This window comes from Kryptolebias marmoratus, linkage group LG8 (assembly GCF_001649575.2).
Source record: "Kryptolebias marmoratus isolate JLee-2015 linkage group LG8, ASM164957v2, whole genome shotgun sequence".
NCBI lineage: Eukaryota > Metazoa > Chordata > Actinopteri > Cyprinodontiformes > Rivulidae > Kryptolebias > Kryptolebias marmoratus.
The window spans coordinates 25,479,011-25,486,912 of NC_051437.1; positions in this window are offsets into that span (position 1 = coordinate 25,479,011).

Genomic DNA, 7,902 nt, shown 5'->3' on the forward strand with positions numbered 1-7,902 from the left:
CAGACTCATACTGCGAGCAGTGTGTGTGTGTGTGTGTGTGTGAGAGAGAGAGAGAGGGAAGAAGATGGAGGGAAATAGTAATACTTGCCCTTTAAATTTTAATTAATTGCGTTCCACATTAAATCAGTCGTATTTTATGAATTATTTCAGGCATACAGATTTTGTTTTTTATGAAAAGAAAATGTCAGTCTCATGGAAAAATCTGAACAAAATGAAAATACTGTACTCTGTGGAGTTGGACCAAATCTGAGAGATTGTTATGAAGGTCGGTTGTAAAAGGAGTGAACATTCAGAGCCGCTGAGATTAGCAACAGATTTCACAGAGATGAGCTTGAGAACAGAGGACAGTTCAGAGGGTGTCCGTGACCTTTTGCTTTGTGGGAAAAGACAACCAGTCCAGACGCAAAACCTATCTGTGTTTATTACAGCTCGCTATCTGTGACAACCACCTGAAACATGCAGACTTCGCTTTCACAGATGTTTGAACTAAACAAGAAAGATGCTTTGTTTTACATTTGTTTTACCTGCAGCAAGTTCAACCTGCAGATGGGAAAAGAGTCATTTAAGGGCACATAATAAAATAAACCTTTCCACATAGTTACATCTTTTATTGTTTTATTCTCTTTTTTTATGAAGACAGTGAAAATACATCACGCATCACGAGTGATCACAGAGACAAACACCTTCAAAATTAGGAGGAAAACCCATCAATAGTGTTGGTTCTTTATCTTAAAGGAATAAAATTCCTTTATCTTAAAGGATTAAACAGACAGAGAAAGAAAAACAGAGACTTTTAATGTGTTATATGATTAAAAATTGTAAGTATTTTGTGTGCAGACATTCAGAAACGGAACTGTGTTTTTCTTCTTTTTTTATTTCTCTTTTTACTGCTCTGTAAAAAGAAAAAAAACACAGATGAACAAATAAAGAATTATACACACATATATATATATTAATATATGTGTGTGTGTGTGTGTGTGTATGGATATGTGTATATATACATTAACAAACAGTAATTATCTCATTTACCTCCTAAAAGTTGAAATTATAAAAATGTCAATATATAGAAAAATATATGAGCAACCAAAGTCAAGATGTCAGATTTCAGTAAAAGAAAACAACTAAATCAGTCAATAAAAAAAGAAAGAAAGAAAGAAAGAAACGTCACATGAGCTAAAGACAAACTTGAAAACTCTACAATTTTTTAAAAAATGATTATTTGAATTTTATCATAAAACTTTCCCAGTAACGACTGTATTTGATGATTTTGTTTCATACATTTTTAAAACTATTGTTTAAATATGTAAACCTTCCATTATTTAGTAGTAGTTTTCACTACCTTGGTCAGCTATATTATAATGTTTAAATAATGAAATAAACTCAAGAAGTCCCGCAGTAAAGTTCTTGAGCGGGTTGAAACAGTCCAGCAACAGCTCTGCTGATTATACTGCTTTGACGGGAAAAGACCACGTGTGAACAAAACGTAGCTAACTTTGTCGTTTTAAATGCTTCGCTGTGTGAGTCAGCACGTATAACCAGAGCTGCCTGCTAAATGTTCTTCCAGGGAAGGCTCCAGCAACATGATGTCAGACACGACTTCACTGGAACATTCATTCATTCATTCATTCATGGTTTATTCATTCACAGTTTATTATCACCCGTGTGTGTGTGTGTGCCTGTCTGTAAGCAAAATATCTCATGAACCACTGGACGGATTTTTATGAAACTTTCAGAAAACAGTAAGCGGATCTAAATTTGCAGGTTAACATTTGGAGTCAACCTTTTTCAAGATGGCTGCCACAGCCAGCTGACCTGAAAAAACACAAAAATGTCTACACCTCAGTCAGTTCTACAGGTTTTGACCTGAAATTTGGTGTGGTAGTAGCTGAGACTGAAACCCAACAGGTACATCTGAGTGTTAACAAATTCTGTAAGACATTTGTTTAAAATTTAGCCATGGAATAATTATTTGGTTTTAATGAAACTTTCAGAAAGTAATCATTCGGTGTTCATCTACAGCTGATTAACTTTTGGAGTCAGTTAATTTCAAGATGGCTGCCACAGCTAATCAACATAAGCCAACACACAAATGGCTATAACTCAGTCAGTTTTACAGATACTGAGCTAAAATTTGATGTGGTAGTAGCTGAGAGTCATTGCCAACACATACTCTAATCATCTCATGATCTCTTATCTCATGAGATTATTTTCAAGGTTTGACCAACACGCCTGCAACTCCTGTCATTTCTCAACATACGATGATCCTAATTTAAAACTCTGGCATGAAAGGGAGTGGCTGGTCCTATATTTCTCTGAGTTCTCTTCTTTACTTGGGTAGTTCCACTGAAATTACAACATCTTAAAACCATTTCCCAGGTCTTCTACCTGAGGTGAAACACCGTCTCCTGTGAGGTTCTTCTCATTTAATTGGCTTACGAGGTCTGCAAGTGGCTGACTAACAGAGGAAAAGTGTTAGTGGGCTTATTTTAGAGCTTTAAAGACCGGTGTGACCACACACTCGCCTCTGTGCTCTTCATTTGTAAATGCACGAGTGTGTGTTGACCAGAAGCCACAATTAATGTCAGAATTTCAACCAAGATTAAAGATTTTCTCTAGTTTAATGCTGCTAAATTACAAGAAGGCAGTGTTCCCTGCTGAGGTGGAAAATCCTCTGCATGGCTTGAAGATTTTAAGAGATGGGAACTTTCCACCAAAATCCAGACTAATGACATTTCTTCTGAGGCTTCTTAGGACACAAATGGTAACCCACCCTCTGAAACTATTCTGGGAAATGAGATTACTGACTGATCGCTAACTCGTCTAAAAGTTGTATTTCATTCAGTTTGAATAATTCTAGCAGTAATCTTTGTCTAGCGCTGCATGTGATAAATGCCTGCAAAAAGAAAACCCTGTGCCTCTATTGATTACTTTCTGAGAGTTCCAATAAAATCTGTTCAGTGGTTCATGAGATATTTTGCAAACAGACGGGCAAAGACACACACACAAGCAAAAATATAATCACTCCCTTTTTACCCGTACGGCGGCAGGCTATAACAAGTTTAGTGTATTAGTTTGCCTTAATTGCCTTGTCTTGTCTCCTGAGGCCCCTGAACACCTGCTTCCCATCTCCCCCCATCACCGCCAGCAGCTGATCCCCCCTCAGCCCGCTCCTGAACGTTCTGTAGACCACAGTTGTAGCTGATATTCTTGTGGCAGTAATTACAGTTTTGCTGTCAGCTCCTTGTAGAATTTCTTCTTTGCGTTTACTGTCTCCCAAAGCAAGACTTTCAGCCGGTCTGTGCTGCGCTCTCCTCACCCGCCGCACCCTTCCCAACCGACCCGACGCCCACTCTTCCCTCCTCTTTGGTCCTCGGCCCCTGCCTGCCATCATTCATCTCAAACCAAGGCTAAGTCTCGCAATAAATCTTTAAAGCCTCCTTGAGTCCGAGCTCTGCGTCTGGCCTCCGCTTCTGATGAATCTTAACAGTGAAGCCTTAGTACACACTTGCTGCGGTCAGGTTTATACGCTGAACAAATATTAAATTAAGGCTTTGAGTAAGTAAATAACAACTTAAAAGCCTAACTGTAGCAGTGACAAACTGTGAGGGAACAGTTTGAGCAGCTTCAAATAGGATAATTATACATGCTGAAAAGTTCAGTTAATTCCCTCTGTGCTCACCCCAGTGTCACCCTCCCCCCATCAAAGGCTTTCATATGCTACAAATATGACGAGCATAGACACTCATAGTCAAACATTTACTCAGATCATGTCTTTGAACTAACGGTGACGTGCAGGGGGGGGGGCCTCAGCAGCTGCAGCCACCACATATTTACAATATCAGCCTCCCGTCAAACATTAACTCTCAACATTTTATAGTTTTTCAGCTCTAATTTGCCATCCCAATTCTGAGAAAGATGGAACGTTGCTCATGTGAATAAAAACATGGCAGCAACACATCACAGTGTGTGAATGTGTGTATGGATGGGTGAATGACTGAATGTAATGTAAAGTGCTTTGGGCTCCTTGGACGAGACAAAGCGCTATACAACTGCAGGCCATTTTCACATCTAAAAAAATGGGACAGGAACAACAAAAGGCTCTAAAAGTAAGTGGTGCAACTAAGATGCAGCTGAAGGAGCATTTTGCATCAAATTAGGTTAATTGTCAACAGGTCAGTAAGAGGACTGGGAATAAAAAGAATATTTTACAGACCCTGAATCTCTCAGAAGTAAAGATGGGCAGAGGTTCACGAATCTGAGAAGAACTGCATCTAAAAAATAGTGGAACAGTTTCAAAATTAATGTTTCAATGGAAATTTTGGAAGAGTGAATAGCTCATTCTCTGCAGTTCATAATATTGTCAAAATATGTCAAGAATCCCGAGAAATCGCTGAGGTCAAAGGTCAAGGCTAAAAACCAATATTGGATGCCAGTGATCTTGGGGCCCTCAGGGGCCTCTGCATTAAAACCAGGTCTGGTTCTGTTCAGCTCAGGAACACTTCCACAGATCATTGTCTGTAAACACAGTTCACTGTGCCGTCCACAGACGCTGCTTAAAGCTCTATCAGGCAGAGAAGAAGCCAGATGTGTGTGGTGATTGGTGTTTTGTGTGTGTGTGTGTGTGTGTGAGTGCTTCCTGGTGGGCGTCTCCTGAGCAGGTGTACGGACGTCTCATCACCACTCCTCCCACACCTGTGACTGATCAGGCTGATTAGAAGTGGAGGAGTATTTAAGGCTGCAGTGAAGACCAGACCAGCGCTGGAGCATTATTTACCATGTGGATTTCCTGCTCGTCTGGAACCAGTCTGATCTGCCTTCAACTGCCGGCCGCCAAATTAAGTACTCACCTGCTCAACTGAACCTGACTGTTCCTGCAACTACTGCCTCCTGGATTCTAAGACTGGTCAGTCGCTTTCTGGGACGTCACCTTACCTGCACCTGGGAAATACTCTTCTCACCTGGACCCTGCTCTCTGGGACCTATACCTGACCACCGCTGGACCAGGATCGATCTCGTCATCTCCTGTGTTCTGGACGCGGACCTGTTCAGTAAGAACTATCCTCAGGAACATTATCTGTGCCATACCTGCTGTTCCTCTCCTCACCGATCCCATACTCACCTTCATTCTCTGCTCCTCAGGTCCTGGTTCCGGTTCCCTCCTGTAAATACTCATTACACTGTAAATAAATTCACTTACTGATACCCGCTGGTTTCTGCGTCTGTCTGTGGCCGAACTGCTCACCTGGGTACTGTTCAGATCCTGACAATGTGAACACCATCCAGAAACCCTGCCGTCTTCTCTGGACCAAAGAGAACTGATCTGAGGTCAGATGAATTAAATTTTGAAATTCTTTTTAGAAACCACGGGTACCTCTGTACTAAAGAGCCTGTTATCAGCGCACAGTTCCAAAGCCTGCCTCTCTGATGGTATGGGGGTGCGTTAGTGCTCCTGGTATTGGCAGCTTACACATCTGAAAGGGCAACATCAAGTAGACACAGGTTTTAGAAACAACATATTCTCATATACAGCAACAAATCCAGCAAAAACGACCCAGGATTGTTGAACATAATCCTCCATCAGACAAGAATCAGACAAAGTCCCCTCTAAAAACTCCAACAACTGCTCTTCTCAGTTCCTAGATGTTTATAGACTGTTGTTAAAAGAAGAGGGGATGCTTCACAATGATAAAGATGTTGCTGCCATAATACTTAAAATTAATATGGGTTTATATGGTTTGCAAATTATTCTGTTCTGTTTTTATTTACATTTTACACAACGTGCAAACATTTGCAGATTTGGGGTTTACCTCATGTTAAGAACTGCCTTGAAAATTCTCTAACGGATTACGCTGATGCCTGTCACTCATGCATCAGAGCACAGCAAACATACACATGGCTTGGCTCCCCTCTCCCCTCTCACATGAAAGATTTAGCCTGAGCATGCCAGGGAGCTTATTGCTTCGCCTGGTGAGCCCCAACAATACTCCACCTCCTACATTTACCCCACGGCTTCAAAAAAAAAATGACTTCAAGCTTTGAAAAATTTAAGCAGAATCACTCCTAAATTGCATAACAGTTGGATGGTTACCTAGCAGCAGCAGAACTTCATCAGAGATGTAAATATCAAACCGGGTTTTTTTTTTAAAGGGCAAAATGCAGCTAGCGCAAACAACTGTTGGAAGCAAAAATGCAAAAATTCAACATTACGTTATATTGTGGTGGATGTGTGTTTCTCTCATATGTTTGTGTCATCTAATGCACTCAATTTTCTTTCTTTTTATTTTCCAGGTTTGATTTCAGAGGAGATGTGTGTGTGTGATTCGTTTCTGGGTTTAAATGAGCCAGTTTAAGTCAGACGTTGTTGGCACTCCAGTGTGTAATTTTCTATGTATAACTCAGCCTCAAAGGCATTACGGTCGGTCAGAGATCTTGTTTATGTTTTTCTCCTGTTTTGCCTTTTTTAAATGAAATAAACACACCTCACACTGTAAGCAGAGAAGCACATAGAAACTATAAACACACACATCCATACAAGCGCCCAATGAACATATACATTTAGTTTTCTGTTTGTCTGTACAGCTGAAGTTGGGTGGCACTTATGTAAATATTCCTCACCTCTGTGAACCCATCTCCAGTCTCTCTTTTTTCCCTCTGGGGAAATTAGGTCGGATAATGGAGAAAGGTGCAAATCTGGATAAGCTCCAGATTTGCACCTGTTGTCTTTGGGGAAAACAACAAAACATCCAAAAGAGCTTGTATACTCTGCCTGGGTGTGGCCGGGTCACGTGCAAGACGTCCTCCCAGTATGCATCACCAAACGCATGCAACTGTGCACGTAGTCCTATAGCGTGCAGTAGCCATCTCTTTGCACACACGCCGACAATTAGGACAGTAGATGTTCCTGCCGTCACATGCTTGGTGCTCTTCAGGGCCCAGTGTGTGCTTCAGGGATGTTGTGATCTGTGTCACATGGATCTGCTCACAAACAGATGGATGTTCATGCTAGAAAATAAAGTTTTGCACCAAAACCTAAGGGAAATTTGTGCAAATAGATATGAAAAAATGAATCAAGGCTGCCAAGAGATAAATATATATATATTATATATATAATTAAAGGTCTAGCATTCCTTGGTCAAAGGAAAGGCCAAACAACTTGTTTTGGCGAAGTTAACCCACTGTTTTGCTAGCGTGATAGATAGACAGACAGACTCTGTTATGGACAATATAGACAATGTGTTGACAAAAACAATGAATAATTAAAATAAATAATGACTTATCTATTAACAGAATTGTTTAGAGGGGCAAATATTTCTCATTAAAAAAACAAAAAACATCATTCTTTTAAGAATAAAATGTGCTAATAATATCATAATACAGAGGAATAAACAGTTAAGGAGTTGTTGGAAAATTATTTTTGTCACATGTTTTAGAGAGGGAACCGATTATTTCAGACAGCTGAAATATTTGGTTCCCCCCTGGTAACATTTGCAAAAAAATAACAAATGTCTCCAAAAGACTTGTTGGTAAATTAACTGGTTGTTGTTGGACAATTAATGATCTAAATAACATTCGACCCGAATTTTAGCTATTTTATTTTCTGTTTTTCAAGAGTAGTCGAGGGAAGAACCGAAAGTTAAACAACGTTTTTTTAAAACTAAATCAATGACATCACGACGTCGGTCAGTGTGCGTTCACGTCTACGGCCAGTGTTCTGACGATCTGTGCTTCCTCGTCAGATTTTTCAACCGTAGCACGGCTAAACAGCGATGTCTAACGGTCTTTCTAAAACCACAAAAATCACTTCCTTCATCAGAATATCCTACCTGTTAAATATAAGCGGGTAGCACAAATAGATCTATGCATTAAAAGCAGCAAGTGTCTGAAAAACATTACAACTTACAT